The sequence below is a fragment of the Fukomys damarensis genome, unplaced genomic scaffold (assembly GCF_012274545.1).
Source record: "Fukomys damarensis isolate Sample0158 unplaced genomic scaffold, DMR_v1.0_HiC HiC_scaffold_5, whole genome shotgun sequence".
Lineage (NCBI taxonomy): Eukaryota > Metazoa > Chordata > Mammalia > Rodentia > Bathyergidae > Fukomys > Fukomys damarensis.
Window position 1 is genome coordinate 82,712,966 of NW_022900917.1, and position 20,635 is coordinate 82,733,600.

The 20,635-nt window shown below is 56.3% G+C and overlaps 1 protein-coding gene across 3 annotated transcripts in view; it reads left to right on the forward strand.

The window, feature by feature from the left end:
• The window catches only part of Ptp4a3 (protein tyrosine phosphatase 4A3), a 38,352-nt gene that overhangs the window by 7,559 nt on the left and 10,158 nt on the right, over positions 1 to 20,635 (forward strand). The window contains exon 2 of one of the 3 annotated variants that reach the window (XM_010639214.3): positions 12,621 to 12,694. The exons of 1 other annotated variant lie outside the window; for it this stretch is intronic. The gene's annotated coding sequence lies outside the window, so the exon portion shown is untranslated. Of the gene's footprint in view, positions 1 to 12,620; positions 12,695 to 20,113; positions 20,332 to 20,635 lie in introns of those variants that run through there. One more of the 3 variants, XM_010639211.3, reaches the window with a different exon arrangement.

Genomic DNA, 20,635 nt, shown 5'->3' on the forward strand with positions numbered 1-20,635 from the left:
CCCTGGGCTCTGGTGATGTGACATTCCCTTCCCTCCTGCCTGACTGGCTCTGCTGTGCTCCACCCAGTGGAGGTGGGGTCCTTGGGCCTCAGGAGGAGGTACAGTATTTGAGAGGTGTCTGTGGCAGGGTCTGCAGGAGAGTAGGGGTGGGCAACCCTGACAGTGAGGGTAAAGGCCTGGGCTCAGAAGGAGCTCAGTAGGACTCTGGTGTGTCTCCCTCCCATCCCTGGGGTGCCTCTAGCCAGCACACTGAAAACCCTCATCGTGGGAGGCCAATGTGGCTGTTCCACAATTCAGGAAAGGAATGGGCTGCCCGGCACAGCTTGAGGGGTGGCCCTAAAGACCCCTAGAGAGACTTCCCCTTCTCTACCAGACCCTGAATATACATCTCCTGTGTCTCAGGGTAGCACCCTGGGCTGGAGCAGGCTGAGCTCAGGAACTTTGTTCACACCTCACATAACATGGGCTTGAGCTAAGCGTTCCCAGGTGAGGGGACACTTGGGAACTGTGTTCCTTTAAGAACTTTGGGGAGGGACTGTGGCAGGATGAGACAGCCTCTGTGTCTCCACTTGTCCTTGGGTGCCCCGCCCTCCCCAAGGCCCAGAGCACATGGCTTCCTGCTGCCCACCAACCTGGCCTGCCCTAGAACCCTCCATGCACTGCTCAGAGGGAGAAACTCAGCTAGTGTGTGACCCAGGGGCCCTCAGCTATGCTGTGTGAAGGTGGGTGTTCCTCAGTAGTGCCTAGTGACCATGGTACAGTCAGTAGTGGTCAGCAACTTGGACTGTGGGTGCCACTGGCCACAGCCGTGTTCTGCTCACACATGACACGTAGTGCGTCTTACCTCACTCCATCCTCAAGAGGAGGAGAGAGACCTCTTGGAAGTGTTAACATTGTCCAGTCTGCAGCCAGGGAGGACCCTGGGGTAAAGTGATGTATCCACCATGCCCCTGTCTAGGGAGGCTCAATGAATGGGTAAGGCAAGTTCCCACTAAATGATGGTGGCCCTTGGGAAAGGTAGCATACGGTCTGTAGGTGGTGTGTGGTCTGGTCCTAGGCAAGCTGGCTGGGCATTTCTTTCTTACCCAGCCTGCAGAGTGTGAGTGCCCACCAAATGTGTGGCCCTGATCAGCTGCAATTGGGCAGGCTGACTATGCTCATGGAGATGGCTGTCCCAAAGCACTGTGAGCTCCTGGGAGGGTAGCGGTTGCTGATAGGTGGTCAGGAAGGACTGCGGTAGGGCTGGGGCTATAGATGGATAGGAGAGTGCCTACAGAAGGACTGGCTTGCATAGGTCACCTTGGGCATGCCACCCTTTGAGCCTCAGTGTCCCTACTATCATGTGGAAAGAGTATGTTGCTGATAAAAACTTAGTGTGCTGAGCTGAGGCGTGTGTCCCTAGTCCCTTGAGGACCCAGAGGACAATGTAGTCTGGGTCATGCATTCGTGGTTCTCTATCATGTGCCAGGTGTCCTACTGGTGGGAGATCTGAGCCTAGCCTCTCGGACTGTGTGGTTTTCCTGGTGAGGAAGCCAGGACCGAGGATTTAGATGGCTCAGCGGTGGGTCACTGTTGAGTGCAGCTGTGGCCACTTGACTGGAGCCAGAGTACTGCCACTGCAATTCTGGGAGGTGGGTGTGACAGCTGTGCCGTATAGGTTGGGAATCTGAGGCCCTGTAAATGTGACTGCCAGGTGTGTGGAGAGCCTGCTGTATGCCAAGCCCCTCCTTGACTTTGTCCTGGTTGACACTTGCAACAACAGGGCATATTGTTTACATGCTGTACAGCAGGAGGCCAGGCTCAGAGAGGCTCTGACACCACCTCCTGAGGTTACGTGGACTCTAGCAGGGGTGGCTCTTGGGAGGCCCCAATAACCCAGATACCCTTGGCAGGGCTGAGAAGTGTTCTTGAGGGGGAAACTGAGGCCTGGATTCACATCTGCTGTGAGCCCTGGAGGTGAGACACAGTGTCTCCATGTGGGATCTGTCCAGGCCTTCTGAGATCCACATCCTTCCTGCTGAAAGCAGTGCTTTTCAGGGCAGCTGCTATGGGATGCTTCCTTCCACCCTGCCCTGAGATTGGACCTGAGTTGGGCCTAGTCCCCCTGCTGGTTGGCTTTCAGGCCTTGGCACCTCAGCACCCTCTGTGTCCTGGCTCCACTCAGCTCACTTTCCTATGTGTCAGCTGTGTATCGCACCATGGTGGCGGAACCCCTGGGTGGTTCATGTGGCTGAGCAGGGAAGGTGGAGGCCTTCCTGGACAGGCTGTGCTGGAGCCCATTTTCTGTGCCTGCTGGGCCAAGTCAATGGCTATAGATTGGAAAAACATTCTTGACTGCTTGGTACACTTTGAGGTACACAGCCCTAGGTCCTCAGGAGCCACCAAATGGGAGGTTGGAAGTCCCCCAGACTGTAGCATGTGGTCCCATTCCCTGATTCTCCTTGGGGACGTGGAGGCAGAAGCCATGGAGTATACTAGAGCTGGGTGCATGCATCTGTATGTGCATGTGTGTGCGTGTGCATGCATGCACATGTGTGTGTGTAGCAGAGCCTGTGGGACTCAGATTTCCCCAGGTCTGTGGCTGGGACTGGTGTCCAGGGGCCTCAGCACTCTCTGAGTAAGAAAATGGGGGCTGGTGCTGAGGCTCACCCTGAGGCTACTCACCTCAAGTCTACCCAGTAGCCAGGACTGAAAGGCCAGGGAATGTAAACTTTATGACAGCTCTTCTCTTGGGCCTCAGTTTCCCCTTCTGCAGAGTAGGGCTTGGACCCAGCATTTTCTTCTCCATCCCTGCCCCTCCCGGGAGCTGTGGTGCCTGTTCCCATGGCCTCGGGAACTTGGAGACCTGGAGCCAGGGCTGGCCCAGCTGGTGGAGGCAGGCAGGAGGAGAGTGGGCCTGCCCTGTCCCCTTCCCACGGGACTGGGGCTCCCGCTGTGCTCCATTCCAGGGCCCTCCTCTGCCTCAGGCTTCCTGGAAGAGTTCTCAGCTGGGTTTGGAGGATTCCCTGCCACCCTGTCTGGAGTCCCTGCCTACCTGCCCCATCTCTCACTCCCCTTGCTGTTGCATACAGTGGGCTTCACTCTGCCCCCTGCCCACAGAGGATGCCCCTTCCTCCTGGCACCCCCACCTCCATCTTCATCTGCTGCAGCCGGGAACACCAGCCCCCTTCTCTCCCCCTGCCTTGATTAGGGCCCCTGCCAAGGCAAACATTTCTCCCCTTTAATCTTCCTGCCTTGGGTCAGTGCTGAGGTCCTTCCTTCTGAGCTCTGCTTCTCTCTGGCTAGCTGCCCAGAGGCCCATCTGCTGGGAATTGCCAGGCAGAGCTCAGGGGGTGCCCAGGGGTACCCGGAGCTCCTAGCTGCCCCCCCTACCAGTGACTTCCCTCTCTCCCCAGCTGGGCTCTAGGGAACCACAAGGCGTGGCCCCAGCTCTTCTGGGCCTCTTTGGCTAGCCTTGGGGCCACCTTGCTCTTCCTAGGCCTCAGCGTTTTTATCTGGAGAATGGGAAGCTTGGCAGGACTGTGTGGCTTGCAGCAGACAGGCTGGGGGCAGCACAAGCCAGGTGCCTTTGATGGTTGAGTCACCAAACTGGCTGCCTGTGAGTGATCTGTCACAGTTGGTCTTCTCTGTGATCTCTCTCAGACCTTGGTGAGTGATGTCTGTAGGTGCCTCAGTTTCCCTGTCTGTTAGGGGGTGCCTAGCGGTTTGGGCTGGGGACTTGCAGACAGCCCTGCCTGGCTTCAGAGCTTACACTGTTCCAAATGCATGATTCTTATTATGATCACAGACTTAGGCACTTTCTGTATGAGAGATGCACCTCAGTGCCTCGGTCTCTGGTTGCCTGGGCACATGCTAAGCACCACAAGAACAGGACAACTGGCCGTGCACCTTGGTCTTGGCCCCAGGTCTGCATGGACCCTTCTTTATTAACCCATGAGCAGCTCACGCATCTGGGGACCATACTGGCCTCTTGGTCCCATCAGTAGACCCTTGGGCTGGAGGGGAGAGGGTTGATGTCCGCCCCCCTGTGTGTAACCTCATTGCGCTGTCCTGGCTGCTGACTTTGTCTTGCTCCCAGTTCCCTGTGTCTCTCAGGGGCTGCCTAGCCATTCCTGAGCTGACTGTGATAGGGACAGGCAGAGAAGAAATCTTGACCCAGAGGCTGTGCAAATTACAGCAGTCATCTTCCTAGAGCATTGTCCCTGAGACTTCAAGAGTGGGTTTCTTGGAGGAGGTGGCATCATAGTGTGGAGGGAGGGGTGCATGGGCTCCAGAAAAGGGCACACTGGGTATAGGCAGGCTCCTGTGGGAGCCCAGGGCCTATTGGAATAGCATGCCATAGCATTATTTGCTGACACCTTTAGGGCTGGCAGTGAGGAGCTTGCCCAGGATGTCTCCCTAATCTTCAAGGTAGCCTGGTGGTGGCTGTTGTCACTACCCCATTTCCTTGGGGGAAGCTGCTGTCTGAGGCTGGCCCTTCCTGGTGGTGTGGTTGGGATGGAAGGTGGGGTGCTGTTGCCTGCACTGTAGGGAGCCCAGAGCCAGTCCTTTGCCCCTTGTTTAGAGATGAGGCTAGACAGAGAGGACAACCCCAGAGTATATCGGGGTGAGGGTACCTGGTCTCATGCAGCCCCAGCTCCACCCCCTTGGTGAAGACAGTGTATGACTACTTAATGGGAGTATCTGCTGCTGCCTCTGGTATAACTTGCCTGCTGGTGCCTCAGTTTCTCCCTCTGTCCATGGGGGCATGAAGCCCTCTCTTACACCATGCAGGATGCGCCCGCCTCCACTGCCCTTCATGGCCTCTGTTGCCGGCAGTTCCCACGGCTGCCCAGCCGCAGGAAACCATCTGGAGGCCTTGTTTACCCTCCCCCGGCCTCCCTGGCAGGAAGTCACAGGAAGGGCTGTCCCCAGGGGCCTCCAGTTCTGTGAAGATGGCCAGTGGCTTGGGGGCCTGGGGCCTGGGCTGTGGAGGCCCAGAGTGGAGCCAGGGGGCAGGGAGCTGGGAGAGAATAGCTGGGCGGGCTGGGAGCTAGGGGTGCTGTGGCAGTTGGCCAGGAGGAACTGGTCCATTCCCTGAGGGAGGGTCTGTAGGTTCATCCACCCGTCTGCTACCCTCCCTGCCTGTGGGCCCCAGATTAGGTCCAGTAGGGCCTTGGCTGTCTCAGCCTAGGATAGTCTGTATGATGCAATATGGAGGCACAGACAGCCCTGGGTGGGGTGGAAGAAGAGGAGGTGTCCAGGAGAAGGATTGGGGTAGTGCATGGGTACAGAGTGTGGCTTTTAGGAAGGTTTCGAGATCCAGGGTGCTGGGCAGGGGTAGTTATGGCCCAGCAGACTCCTCTCTCTACTGCCACCTCCCTTGAGTCCTCCAGGGCTCCCAGCTCAGCCTACAAGTGTGGACGTGCCTGGCATAGGTTCAGGCCTGGGCTTCTGACCCATGGGACCTGTCCAGCTGCCCTGGCATTTGTGATGGCCCCAGTGCCCTCTGACTGGCCTATGTATGGCCGGTGGGGCCTGGGGATCATTCCCATGAATGCTGCCAACTGAGCCTGCCAGGCCCTAGGAGAGACCTGCGGCCTGTGTCCTTGCCTGCCTCATGGCTTTGGCAGTTGGGTGGGCTCCACAGGAGCCCCAGGAGCAGCGGCAGGCACTCTTTGCCTTTAGTACCCTCCCCCTTTTTTCCTTCCCCCTTTCCTTTGGAAGGCTCTAGCTCATGGTCCAGGTTTCCCTAGACAAATGTCCTCTGGCTCTTCCTTATGCCTGAGGAGTGAGCACGAAGGCTGGGCTGTGATGGAACACAGGAGCAACTGAGGGCCACCATCCGGTCTCTCCAGAACCTCGGTGGTTGGGCCAGTTCTGAGGTGGAGTGAGTGTTCCACTGGGGGGGATTGGCAGTCATGGAGTATCTGGGGTCCATTGGTGGGTCTCAAATGCCTCCTGCACACTGGACACATGGTTCTGGGGGTGGGCAGTCCTGCTTCAGAGGCCGTGATGGTACTTGGAGTGGATGGGCCACCTTTCTATGGCTAGTCAGGCAGAGCCAGGGTTGCCCAGGCCCAGACCCACCAGCCTCGCCATCTCACCTTGTCAGGAGACACCGGGTGAAATGGAATGTGACTGCATGACAGCCCCTGCAGGAGGGACCGCAGCATGGCCCGCAAGCACGTGGTAACCACTATGCCTCCCGGGGTGCCCAGATGCTGGTGAGGGAATAGGTGCTTCCTAGAAACTGAGGTCCTTTCTGCCCCTCATGCTGTTGAGGGATTTGTGGTCCTGGAGACTCTGATCCTCTTGAGGTCCGCCACCTGGTTACTGTGGCCAAATTCATTGTCAGGCCAGAGCTGAGTCTCTCCCCACCCTCAAGCTTCCTTGGACCTCCAGGTGTGGCCAGTGTCCCCAGGAGATAGTCAGTGTAGGCTGCTGGGTGGGCTTGGCAGACAGGGGAGCCAGAAGGGGTCCTAGGCTAGTGGCACCCAGTACATGAAGACCTGGTGGCAAGACGCATAGGTGCCATGTGGGAACTCCTGAGTCCCTCTGGGCACATCAGGGCAGGCCTTTGAAGACATGGACAGTGAGATCTGAGGGCATTGTGGGGTTCCTGGTGCTTAGCCAGGGCTCACCAAATCAGTGACCAGTGTTCCCTGTGGGAGGAACCAGAGCTGTTGCTTGGAGCATCTTTTCCTGGGCAGGGGACCTCCATCCTTGGGGACCCTGGTGGGCATCCAAGAGGAGACAGCCTAGAGAGTTGTGGAAGAAGCAGCTTCTTCTGGCTCTGCCCTGCTTCCCACACCTCCTACGCCTCCCCTTGCTACCATGGGGCCACACAGTGTTCATGTGTGAAGCACATAGAGCAGACCAGGTACCTAGGATGCTCCAGTGAGACCCTCACCAGTTGGCAGCACCCTTTGAGTGCTGGCTGTCTGCACTACGAGGAGCCTCTGGGAAGTAGTCCTGGTTCCATCACTAGGGCTGACCCTGTGCCTGCTGCTGGGGACCCCAGGACACATCAGTCACCACCCTATCTGCTGTCCATAGTCCACAAGCGGGGCAGACAGATCACAAGCAGTCAGTGATGTGGGGGTTCCCAGGGGAATGGGCAAAGTCTCTGCTGCTGGCCACATTGAGGTTTGCTAGGGGCTATTTAGGGTCCACCAAGGAAGCAGCTGCATCTGAGTGTGGACCCTGGGTTCCCATCCTGGTTGCCTGGCCTTCTAGTTCTGTGGGCCAGTATAGAGGTGACCCCAGTTCTTTCTGGGTGCTTGGGTGAGTCCTGTCTTCTTGTCGGGGGTGGGCAGTCAGCCTGGCACTTCAGACCTTGCTCTCCCAAGATGCTCTGAGTGGTGAGTTTGGGTGTGCCCCAGTCTCGGTCTTGCAGAACCAGCCCCAGTGAGCACTGACTGCATGCAGTGCTTATTGAGAAGCAGGCAGTCAAGGGCAGCATTTCAGCAGATTCAGGGAAGGGGGTCAAGTGATGCCAAGTTCCCCCGTGAGGATCTCCTGGGTAGGGTGTTGGAAGTGGTTAGTGAGTGACCTGGGAGGACGCAGCCTGATGTCTGAATATAGAGGGAGGCATACTAGAGCGGCAGAGCATGCTCCAGCCAAGGGCACAGTGGTACAAAGGCCCAGAGACAGCTGCAGGGGCAGCTGGGAGGCAGATAAGGCTGGTGGCATCAGGTGAGGTGTGGTAGGAAGTCAGAGAGCACAGAGGTGTGGGGATCAATGCACCTTCAGGTGGTCTGCATTTAGACTCCTTTGGGTGATAAAGGTGCCACAGAAGCATTTATGCAGAGGTTGTGATCTGACTTGGGGGTCACTAGGTGGGGGCTGGATGTAGCTGGGGTGGGATGGGAATACCTAATATGCCAGGCTGGATTGGGCACTCTCCAGATGCCTGGTCACCTTACATTGCCCTGTTCTGAGCCCAGGTGCCAGCATCTTGCCCACCAGCTGCCCACAGCTGCTTTCCTTCCCTGTCTGGGGATTCTGGGGACTTGCATGTCCTCTCTGTGCCTCCAACTCCATCACAGGACCAGATTCAGGATTGTGGAGACCTGGCTAAGCTGAAGACCAGTGCCTCCCTCTTGCTGTGGCCTTCTTGCCATGAGCTTTTGCTCTGACTGTACCCTTGCCTGGGATGCTGGATCCTTACTCTGCTCTGTTGGATTTTCTGAGGCAAGAGAGGACAGTGTGTCCTTTACTGTTCTGTTGGGGTGCTATCCAGCAGACCTCCCAGGGATAACCCAGCTCTCTAGGGATGTCCCCCACTGTTGGTGATCAGATGGGCTGGACTCAGCGAAGTCAGAGTGAATGGATGTGCATATGGCAGGGTATTGTCTGTAGGCCCATGACCAGTGGCCACCTCCATCTCTTCTTTCCCATCTTAATCCATTGCTTGGTGTCCCCCATCTGAGTTTTTCTGGGTACCTCCTGCTGATTCTATCACCCAAATTACAAAACTTTGCCCCATGCTCTCTGTGTGCTTAAGGGTGTGTTCCACTCTTACAATGGCTTTGGCCAGTCCTTCCCATTACTGAGGGTTCATTTCTGAGGCTGCCTTTACTATCCGGGTCCCAGGAGAGGGGGTTGAGCCCTTGTGGGGCTTCTGTCGCCCACCCTGCCTGGGACTCCTACTTGCCTCTGGGACCTCTGTCCCAGACTTTCCTATCACCCCTACCTAGCACTGGCAGCCACCTTCCCTTGGTAACTTGCACAGACCACCACACATATGTGTGTGTGTGTGTACGTGCATGCACAAGTATAAGTGTGTGTATGTGTGTGTATGAAGACGTGCCTGCCTCTCTTCCCAGCCCCTGCCTAAATCCCTGAGGGGAAAATTAAAACACACCAGAAGCTGACCCAGATGTCCATCAGCTGAGGCGCAGATAAACAGAATGTAGCATCTCCCTACTATTGACATCACTCAGCCAGCAAAAGTCCCAGTGTACTTGGAAGAGAGCAAGCCTCAGAGATGTCATACTGGAGAAAGCAGTCACCGAAGTCCACACATACATCTCATTTATAGAACATCCAGAATAGGCAAATCTGTGACACTGAAGAGACCCAGGGTTAGCAAGGGGACAGGTGATTGCTTGTGGGCTTGGGATCTCTTTTGAGGTGATGAAGATGTTCTGGAATTAGTGAAGATGACTGTAGGACATTGAATCTACTAAAACATACGGACCTATGTGCTACTTTCAAATGGCATTGGAGTTGTATCTCGGTGACAAAGGGCTCAGAGAGTGGGGACACAGAGCCAGCATGCCTTGGCTGTGCCCTGACTCTGATGCTGCCTGGAGACTTCTCAGCTGCTAGAGAAGTGTGTGCCAGTGCTTGTGGGGTGCTGGAGACCCATGGAAACTCCATGGATGCTGGACGCTGGAGAGAACCTCTCTTGCCCTTGCAGAACACTGCTGTCAGGGGCTCTGCCGGAGACAGCATATGGGTGAGTGGAGGCCGAAGTGGCCTCTATGTGGGAGGTACCCCACCTCCCCTTTCGCACCCATGGGAGTGACCTGTTTCCTGATTTCTCCCAGTGCTCTGTGCGTTATCTGCTTCTTACTGCTGAGCTCCCTGTGCATCCCTAGAGTCTGGCTGTGAAGGAAGTGCAGCCAAGGACTTCCCAGTCCCCAAGGCACTGACCGGCGCTGCCCTCCTGAGTCCTCGCCTGGCCATGCTGGAGGAGTCCTGGGAGCCTCCATGTCTATCTGACCTGTGTGAATGGCCTGGCTGCAGCACTGCCAAGTAGGGCAAAGTTCCCAGCTGGGGGACCATCCTTCAGGCAGAACAGCTCCTCGGAGAGTTCCCTCTGCCCTGGGGATATCAGGAGAACTGGAGTTGTTTTGTGGAGGTTCCCCTGGCTGCACGCAGGGGAGCGGGGCTGGGAGACCTTGACACTGTCTCCTGCTCCCCATCTGCCTCAGGCCTGGTGGTCATCTGACCTCTTGTCTGTCCCAGATGCCTCCAAGATGCCTAGTGAAGGCGTTAAGGGACATCCCTGGGCTGAGGGCCTCCTCTGAGCCAGTCCTTTGCTAAAGTGCCTGTGGGTGTCACATCCCTCGCAGAGGAGCCCTGATCACAACCTGGATTTGTCCTCAGATGCTAGGAAAACAGTGCTCTCTCTCTCTCTCTCTCTCTCTCTCTCGGGAGCTGGGTGGAGCATTGCAGGCTGCCTGGTTGCCAGCACCTCGTTCAGATGCCCACCTCTCAGGTCTTTCTCAATGACCTGCTGTCAGCTGGGGAGCCAGATACAATGGCTTTGGCAGCTGGTGAGGGGTGGCAGGGACAGAGAGAAGTTGTGGCTGGTGCCTTCTTGGTGCTGCTGAGCTGGGCATCCAGTCTAGGGATATGGAGTGGCCTAGGCTGTTGTTGCTGAGGTGGGACACTGAGGTGTTCTTGTTGCTAGTGCCAGGTGTCAGAAACTTTCTTGAAATGCCCCACTGGTTACCTGTTCCTGAGAGCTCATGTCTGGAGTAAGGGCCTTGTGAAATCATTTTGGGAAAGAAGCCCTCGAACCCAATTTAACAGAGTATCCCAAGAAGTCTCTGGCAGCCCACCTTCCCATGTGAGACTCCTGCAGTGCAAACTGAGTGTGGGTTCTCCTGGACTTTTGTGTCTTCTCAGAGCCCCCTGGGTGCCCAGATGGCAAGGGGGTTCCAGGGATTCCCAAAAGGCCTCTCGGAATAGGAAATGTCCCTCCAGGTCCCAGGAGAACACTGAGGGTGGCTTCCTCAAAGGATGGACTTCTGGAGAACCCATGTCGTATATGAGGATATGGAGGCACAAAAAGGTTGAGGGTTGTGCCCAACGTCACACAGTTGGAGGAACCAGGATGCGGACCAGCCAGACTCCAAAGTTGGTGATGCTCTGTGAAGGGCGAACTCAGAGCAGCAGCCACAGTCTGAGTGAGAGCGTGAGACAGACATGGGAGCAAGCCCGGGCTGTGCAGTGGGAAGGAACCTTCTGCACCCCTGCTGCCTATGGGGGACTACTGCCTTGGGCTGAAGCAAGGGCTCTGCCTGGGGGTTATGGGAAGATTCCCATGCCTCTCAGCCTATTTCCCAAGTGTCATATGGGAGGTTGGTGGCACCTGGGTGGAGGCTGCACATGCAGGGCTCTGTGCTGACTTCTGCAGGAGCCTGGGCCTGCTGGCTGGGTGTCTGAGGGCCTGTGGATGCATGTTTGTGTGACATTTTTGCCACATGCCCATCCATCATCCCAGGACCAGGTCTGCTGCTGTGCTGCCCAGGTACCTAGCACAGGGCATTGCACAAGTGACAGCCAGAGGGTACCACTGGAGATCGTGTCACTGATGCACTCACAGCCTGATGCCTTTCAGAGAGGAAGATGCTGAGGGGTGATAGGCCGCAAGTTGGGTCTCTAGGATCTCGGTACTCCAGGGGAACTGTGGCTACATGAGCCTTCCATTGTGTATCCTTCTCTGGGCCTTGGCTGTACTTCATGCTCCTGCTCTTTCGGGGTGCTGGGGCTGCCCCTTGCCACTAAGCCAGCCCAGAAATAGCTGTGACCTTCCATGGCTAGTCTGGCAGTGCCCAGAGCTGGGAGGCCTACGTGCACCCAGCCAAGTCCCCTCACCGTGCGGGGCTGGCTATTTTGGACATGGCCTCCCAAGGCCAGGTCAGGGCTCTTTCCCGCGGACCCGGCAGGCCCTCTGACGTGCATCCATAGGGCCTTGGCCAGGCGCCCTGGCTCCCTCCGTGATCTCGAGCCCCTGTCCTGCAGCCTGACCCAGAGGCCTGGGCCCTAGGCGAGACTGGGGTTGGGGAACATGGGGACTGGGGCAGGTGCTGGGTGATACCCTCCCTCCACCCCAAGTCCTCGCCTGGATGGAGAGCTCAGCTGTTTTATGGAGAAAATGCACAGAAAGTGTCCACACCGGACTGGTTCTGAATCCCATCTCAGCCCCTCAAAGCTGCCTGAGCCTTAGTTTCTTCATCCATAAAATGGGGTGATGGGTGCCTTCCAGGCTGCTCTGAAGATGGACAGGGGTTGTTCTTAGGGCACTGTACAAAGCCATCGCACAGAGGGCTCCTTGGGTTTCCCCATTCCATAGGGCTGGACATGGCTCAGGGTGGGTACATCATAGGGCACGTGGCTGTGAGCTGGGCAGTGGCCGATCCTGGACTTGGGCCATGGACAACTCACAGATCTGGACTCCAGCTGGCCAATTTCCTCTGTGACATGGGCAGGGGTACACCTGAGGCCTAACTCAGGCTGTAGTAAGTGAAAGTGGCCACCACATCATGAGGGCCCAAGGCCTTGCCACTATGGGGAAGCTTCTTGGAAAGCCCACTGACAGAGTCCTGCTGTGGGAAGACAGGTGGTGAGCATGGTTGGCTGGGCAGGGGTGGGAGCTCCTCTCCCTGCATGCTGGGGTGAGATCTGACGCTGTTCCCAGGGTTGGGGTCAAGCATCATGGAGGTGCTGCATGGCCTACCTGGTACTGGCTGCAAGCTGATGTCCCCCAAGGGCCTTGGCCCCTGTTTTCCAGAGGTCCTGAGGAGGAGCTGTGGCCACTCTTCCATGGACTGGGGCTGTGGGCTGGTGGCCTGGCTCCTTTGGGTGGGTTCATCAGCTGAATTTTTTTGTCCTTTCTGCAGAGTGGGCGTACTGTGAACCCACAGTGTATCGTGAGCCCTTTTGGGCACTGTAACATCCTTGATTGCACTACAAGGTAAATCTCTGTGTTCTCCTCTGGGGTTGGGAGTGTGGCCCCACACTGGGCTGATGTCTAGCCTGGGAAGGGCCAGAGACCCACTGTAGCACACAAGGTTTTCTCAGTGCATGGAAGCAGCTGGGGTGGAAGCCATGTTGGTCACTTGTGAGTGCCAGACTGTCTCCTTACCCACTAGGGGCCCTCAGGGCCTTGGATGGATTCTGGTGGGTGGACTTTGCTGGGTGGCCTCACCTGGCCATAAAAGGGACTGTTAGATATAGAACCCATTGGTTCTCTCAGACTCTGGGGATCATTGTGCTACTGTCTGGTCCTGTTTGTAGGGCACAAGATGGGTAAGGACAGCACTTGGAGAGATGGGGGAGACCAGGATCAGGGGTCTTCTCTTGGCCTCTGCGTTACTGGAAGGGGCTTTGGTGGGGCTGGGAGCTAGGGCCCTCTTAGGGGCCATTAACTTTAAGTGGGTCCATAAAACTCAGTATCCTCTGAGACTCCATGCCCTCTTCTGGGAACTGGCCTTTTGGGACCTTGGAGAATGGGTGGCACAGTGCCAGGAGTCGGTGCCAGCATGATGAGGCTGAGGGGGAAAGCACCAGAACCCTTGGACATTTAGGTTAATACCAAGGGCAGGATCAGCTTTCAAAGCCTGCTTTCTCCATGTGGGGATCCTGGAGCTGCAGAATTCCTGAGTTGACACCTTATACTCTAGAATTCCCTGCTCATAACTGGAAGCCACTTCCAGTATCCCATAACTGAATCCCAGGCTCTATATACAGGAGGCTGAGCTGCAGGCAGCAGGCAGCAGAGCCTAAGGAACTCAGCTTCTGACTCTGCAGGGCCAGTATGGACACATATGAATACAGATGGATACAGCCTGGGAACCTACCTGTATCCAAGGCGTCAGAGTGTGTGTGTGTGTGTGTGTGCGCGCGCGTGCGTGTGTGTGCATGTGCTTGCAGTATGGGAATTTGAATTGAGGGCCTTACACTTGGCTTTACCACTGAGCTACATTGCCAGCACTTTTAGAAAAAAGTTTTTTTGAGACAAGTCTTGCTAAGTTGACTAGGCTGGCCTCAAACATGTAGTCCTGCCTCAGCCTCTTGAGTGCCTGGGATCACAAACATGTACCACCACACCCAGCACGGGTGCTGTTTTGAAAGTACCAGTAGGTACAGGGTGTCCATGCAGGACCAGGCTGGCTGCCTGGGGAGGAGTGGTGACAGGTTCAGGCTTGCAGTGGGAGTATGCCCACCACTCCAGCCTTCCAGGTGCCAGGCAGGACCTTGGACCTCAGAAAGGTGGCTGCTCCATCTCAGCATAGAGGAGGCAGACAAGAGGCAAGAGGGGTGAGGTACCTGAGGGCATGCAGCACTTAGAGCCCCTGGAGCCTCTGGTGGTTGCTGTGGGCCAGGCTGTTGCAGGGACTGATTTGGTCACCCCTTTGTGCGCACAGAGTTCCCTACAGGGCCATTCCACGCTGGGCTCTCAGTCATACTGGGAGTTGGGCAGTGAGCACTGGATGGGGTCTGGGGATGACCTGTCCCCCTGCTGTCCAGTTCATATGTGTGCCATGATCCTTGGAGGTCTGACACCTCCAGTAGAGAGAGGCAAATGTGACTCAAGTGACCTTGCTGTGGGGGCCCAGCCTGGTGTGTGGTCCAGGTGGACCTTGCCTCTGGGACTGTTCCAGAGAGGGATAGGTGCTGTTAGAAGGTGGCAGGGGCAGGGGAGATTCAGATAGGGCTGGGTTGGAAGAGGTCACAGCAGGGAGGGAAAATGTTGGAGCTAAGACCTGGTGGCAGATGTGAGTCACAAGGCCTGATGGGCCACATGGGGTGCCTTGGGTACAGAAGTGGTAGTCAACCCAGGTGCTAAGGGGGGCTTTGGGCACTGGGCAAGGTGCAGGAAGTCTGGTCCATGGGCTCTTGGGAAAAGCCTCTGTCTGGGGTGGGGTACCTGGCAGGGGGCTGACAGCCTGTAGGGAGATGGACTTGTGAATGGGGTTGCCAGGGCAGGGGTGAAAGGGTTGGGGGGCCCCTCCTAAGGCTAGGAGTAGCCCTGGAGCTCTCTTTAGGGGACAGAGATAATCATGAACTTCTTGGTGGCCTCTTTGTCCCCAGGAGGCACAGCTCTGGAGACTGTTTAGCCTGAGATACTCCTATAGAACCTCTCATATCCCAGTGGCTGGGCAGCATCCTGATGAGGGAGGGGCAGGTAACTGGGCTGGACTCCCAGAGCCAGGACCACCCCGCCCCCTCTGGTGGATTTCACTTCCTGGAAGGAACTGGGTTGGTGCCTGTTGGGGCTGAGTGAGCACGTCTAGGGACCTGTGCAAGGCCAGGGCAGGATGGGGGAGCAGCGTTTGCAGACTTTCTCCCTCTGCCTTCCAGTGGAGAAAGTGTGGATCCTGGCATGAACTGAATGCCTGGAGACCACAGCCAGCTCTGGGACAGACTGAGGCTTCTGCCTGTCAGGGTGACAGGGTCATAGTGGTGGGACTGGCTCTGTCTGGTGGGTTTAGGCTGCCTGGCTCCAGCTGGAGTCCAGGCTCCATCCCACCATCACAGGGTCAAGGGGACTGTCCTCCCCCTGCCTGTGTCCTGCCCCACAAGGGAGGGGTTTTGTCTCTAGGCCAGGGCATCTGCAAAGTCTAAGATCTTGCGTACCAACCTGCTTGGGTAACTGTGAGCCCCCTGCCCCTCATCTTGCCTAAGTCCCACCAAGCCTTTGACAGGTAGGTGGGATAAAGCCATGGAGGGCAAGGGCTAGCATGCAGAGGACAAGAACCCCTGTGAGTGTTGCCAGCCTAGTTGGCCCTGAGGCAGATCCCAGAGATATGGCACCACAAGAGACTCAGGACTACCAGGTTGATAGGGCAAGGGTGCTGTCCTCGTGGCCAGAGTGAAAGCTTAGCACGTGGTGAGGTGTTCTGAGCTCCCTTCCCACATTGTGGGGCCCAGTCTTAGGATGGGCTGGTTCCTGTGTTCCTGCTGAAGGCACTGACTCCCAGGCCCTTCACTGGTTGTGCCATAAAAAATTGGGGCCACCACCAGGGGCAGTGCAAGGACTGGAGTCTAGCAGGCAGGGTCCAGCCTGATTTCTGCCACTGGAAAAGTTCCTGACCATTCTGCCTATATCCTGTTTTGTTAAACAAGATCACATACAGTGACTGGGTGGTTTATCCATTATCACTGGTCTTTTTCCTAAAGGAGGTGCCATGAACTATCACTTTAGGATAGTGGCCAGGTCAGGGCTGTCCTAGATCACCTGGTTCACCAAGGTGCCCTTGGGGTTCTGTAGACTGAACTGGCCTGGAGTTGAGGTTGGCATGGCCATTAACTGAGAATTTGAGCAGGCCCTCTGCAGCAGGGGAGTGGCCCCCTCGCTTCCCCTGATCTTGACCATGATCCGACCCCTGCAGTAAGCAGGACTGAGAGGCTGGTGAGCCCTGCTGTACAGAACAATTCAGCAGAACTTCAGAGCCACAGACTCCACCCCCAGCTAGTGAGTAGAGAAGCCCTACAATCTGCTGGCCCTATAGTCTTTGGGCTCTGCTAAGAAGCGAGTATTCCATTATTAACGTTTATTGTTATTTTTAATCAGCTTAGTTGGTCATCTGTTGTTACCTTGGGTGTAGTAGCTCCTTGAAGTTTGGAACTACCCTGGATTTTTAGGTTGGTCTTAATTGTATGCAATCAGAAGTCCCTGAGAGGCTTCTGGCTGTGGTGGCTGGGTATCTGTCCCATGGCTCCTGCCATCTGCTCTGGCTACTGCATGGGTTCACTGTATGTTTGAAACCTGCCAGGGTCTGCACTCTGGGTGGAAGACATCCACATGATTCATTGGGCATGGGAAGAAAAGGAGCCAGGTTTGGAACAGACTGCCAGGACTCAGGCCTGTCTGGCCTTGTGTAAATTGGGGCTCCTGGGTCTTTGGTCTTGGGTAGAAATGTGGGTGTGTGGAAGGGTGGGGTAATGACACATAGGTCAGTGTGAAAGGGGTCTGGGAGCCAGCCTTGTTCTATTTCTTCCCTGGCATCTGTCAGCATTTCCCAGCATCCAGCACCCAAAGGTGCTCCACACACACACTCATCAAATGAGATGAATGAGGCAATGAATGCTGGCTCTTTCCCCTCATTGGGAGTCTGAGGTCTGGGGTGGGAGTAGGGGAGACCACAGAGAGATGTAGGGGACAGAAGATGCCTGGCCATGCTGAGCCTGGGAGAGGACAAAGAGCAGATTGTGTTGGAGTGGGATGTCCTGGGTAGCTGGGGGGCGGGTGTCAGGCTTACCTGTGCAGTTGAAGGCCATGTTGCCCAGGGTGGGCCTAGTAGCATTTGTCCTCATGACCTTGAGCCATGGTGCCTGGGAGTGGCACCCAGCTGCCTGCCCCAGTGCCCTTTGCTGGCCTAATGACAGCTTGGGTGGAGCCCAGAGCCTCAGCCATAATCTAGTGTCCACCTAGCCACTGGCACCCAGAAGAAATGATAGCCCACTGGCCTGTGGTGGAGTGGTGGCCTGCTCAGGCAGTGCTCGTGGCTTGCCAGATGGGCAGCTTTGCTGTCTTCCTTTCACATACTTCTCCATTCTTTTGCCTAGTTTTGTCAAAGAAACCGGAGAGGCAAAGTCATCGGAAGTACTGACTATGGTTAGGAGAGTAGGGCTCTGACTTCCATCATTCTTCACCTACTATTCAGTTACTGCTTTCTGCTGTCATGAGATATTGTAGATCAATTCTTGGATAGCATTACATAATCAGTACTGCCTGCTTGTACAGTACAGTAATTTTTGCAGGGTGTCAAGTTTCCATAGTACTCCATGCTCCCAGTACAGCTTTTCTAGGGCACCATTACGGTGTCAAGTTTCCATAGTACTCCATGCTCCCAGTACAGCTTTTCTAGGGCACCATTTGGGACAGGGTGAGTTCTTTTATAATGAAAATATTTTTTTCCCTAGCAAAACTATTTATTATGTTTTATTATTTGTAATAATTTTGTTTTTCTCTATTTTTGGTATTACTATTTGTGGTTGAGTTCTCTTCTCTCCATATCCATTCGAGTCTTTTAAGAAATTATATCTTTTTGTGGTATGAAGTAGACAGGTGAGGTTGGTCTTGGGGAGGCCTTGGTTTGGCAAGTTGTGGGGTACCGTGCCCCACAGAGCACTGTTGGATGTGTGTGGGGAGGGCTGTCTGTGTGGCATCAGCTGAGCCCTGGGGAGCACGCTTGCAGCCAGCTCATGTTTCTCAAGGTCCTCAGTGGGGAGAACAGGTGCCATGCGGCGGAAACCTAGGCTCGCTCCTAACACCTCTGCTTCCAGGGACAGCCCAGGCCTCGTGACCAGCTTAGAGATGGCTCCTCCTTAGAAGGTGGCTTCCCTCCCTGGCAACATCTCCATGTATAGAGGAGACCTTGAGTCCAGGCAGGTTTAGTGCTAGTTCCAGGCTGTACCCGGATGACGTGACCCTAGGGATCAGAACTACGCCCTCCTGCCTTCTGGCCAGCTCCTCCAGCTTCCTACTGCCTGGTCTTCTGTTTAGCGGCGTTCTTGCTGCTTCTCACCCCAGCCATGGGTTCTGGGGAGCACTAGAGAAAAGGACAGATAACTTGGGGAGTTACGGAAGGTAGAAAGCACAACAGCTGCCAATGAGCAGTGAGCTCCCATTGTTGGAGGTGAGTGATCTAGCTGGGGATTGTGTGGCGTGGGTGATCTTTGAGGCTCCTCCAGACCTCAAGGGCTGAGATTCCATGATGGGTTCTAGATGTTTCTCAGATTTGGACCTCTGCCCAGAGCATTGGGTCATTTGTTCTTTCCACAACAAGTGGGGAAAGTCTTGGTGCCTTGTGTGTTACGTGGGGTGGAGCCAAAGACTTCATCCTCCCCAAGTTAGGATACCTTCCCTGGGGCTGGGACTTCCTGCTCTGAAGGGCATGTGGCCCAGGGGAGAGGGGACAGCACAGGCAAGCAGGAGGGCAAGGCACTATCTCCTTTGGAGCTTTGGGGCAGGGGCATGAGGGCTGGAGTGATGTCCTAGGGGAGCAGTGTGGGCTTGGCACTCTGGCCTCCCCCTTCCCCTAGCAGGGCAGCCTCACTGGCTCTGGCAGGGCTCCAGGAACGACTCCTGCTGTGGTATAAATAGATTTCTCTGAAAGGCTGGGGGCTGCGCCAGCTGCAGCAGGTGCCCCCAAGCCTGGCCAGAGGCCCCAGGCAAGGGACTAGGCCCAAGGTGGGGGCAGGCATGCGGGCTATGTGTACAGCCCAGGCACCATGGTGGGATCTGGGTCCTGGTCCCAGGTCCCAGAACTTTCCAGGTCCTGGAACTTGCCAGTATCTCTATAAGAGACCCATTTATGGATGAGAAAGTTGAGTCTGGGTGGCAAAGGGGCTGGGGTCCAGATGAGCACGGTTCTAGAGGCTCAGCAAATCCAGCTCCAGGTATGGCTTTTCTGTTCTTGGCCCAGTGACTTGGATACACTGTTAGCTTCTCTGAGCTAATGTGATTTCATTTCTCCCCCACTGCCCCCATGCCTCAATGGTACCAGTAATTGAACCCAGAGCCTTTTCACTGAGCTATATGTCTAACCCTTTTTAATTAAAATTTATTTTAAGACAGGGACACCACTCATTCACTAAGTTGCCCAGGCTGGGCTTGAACTTGCGATCCTCCTACCTCAGCCTCCCAGAGTACTGGAACTACAGGCATGCACCACCAGGTCCAGTTCTGGGTTTTATCAGTATAGTATGGTTGCCGCTGGTGTCTGGTGGCACAGCGTCCCACCAAGGTGGTCCAGGTGGAGAGGGGCAGGGCAGCAAGTGCCAGAGCTGATCCATCCACTCCTCGGGCCTCAGGGAAGAGGTAAGAGCCAAGGCCTGCCTTGGTGCTCAAACTCTGCCAGGGCAGGGCCTCATCAGGGGGCTCACCAGTGTGGGGGTTCCAGGGCCACCTGGCTTGGAGGGGCAAACCCGTGAGACCTTCCCCTCTGGGTACAGCCACCCTTCCTTGTGTCCCGTGCCTGCCCACTGGGGATGGCAGGAGGAAGGGAAGAATGCACGGCTGTGCCAGGTTGGGCTAGGGGGTGCTCTCTAGGAGAGCGTCTGGGGGGGTGTGTACTCTGCTGGGCCCCTGGCCAGCCTTCCGGGTCCACCCCCTCCCTGTGCTGACCGCTGATTGCAGGGGCCAGGCTGTCTGTCTGGGAGCTGGGCTCACAGCTAAGTTCCCAGCAAGGCAAGGCCTCAGGGGACCCAGCGTACGGGGGACTCTTAAGAGTCCTGGGCACCCCACTCTGAGGGCCTCCGAGGCCAGGGCAGGTATGGAGGTGACAGTTACACCAGGTCCCACTGGAAACCACAGTCTGGGGAGCACGTGAGTTTTTGGACTTGTGCTCCGGGAGGCCAAGCCAGGGCACTGTTGGTGGGGGATGTTAGGAACCTAGGGGGAGATCAGGAACCCAGGGAAGAGTCTTTTGGGGCTATGCTAGAGGTCTTCATGAGTGGGGCATTGTGCCCGGAGAGGGGTGTGGCAGCAACTCCTGGGGAAAATTCTGCCAGGCCCTGCAACCTGGATTCAGTGCCTCAGTTTCCGCAGCTGTCTGCTGGGAGGATGAACGCAACCACCCTTGGGGGTGTCCTGAAGATCAGGTGAGGGGAGAGCAGTGTGTGCTCCTTGCTGTGGGCTGACGAGCTGGGCAGGGACTGCAGGGCTGGGCGATCCCCATGCTCACTGGGCCGCGTGGACTCTTGCCGCCCTCCTCTCTGGGGCGACAACCCTTCCTTCCGCTTGGCCGGGCAGCCGGCCCGGTGGTCAATGCGCTCGCGGAGGCCCAGCGGCCGTTCCCCTTCCTGCCGCCGGCCGTGCTTCCTCTTCCTTACCAGCTCGCTGCCGCCCTTTGTTTCCCGCGGGCCGGGGCGCGGCTATCTTTAGGCGGCAGGTGCGGAGCCCGCT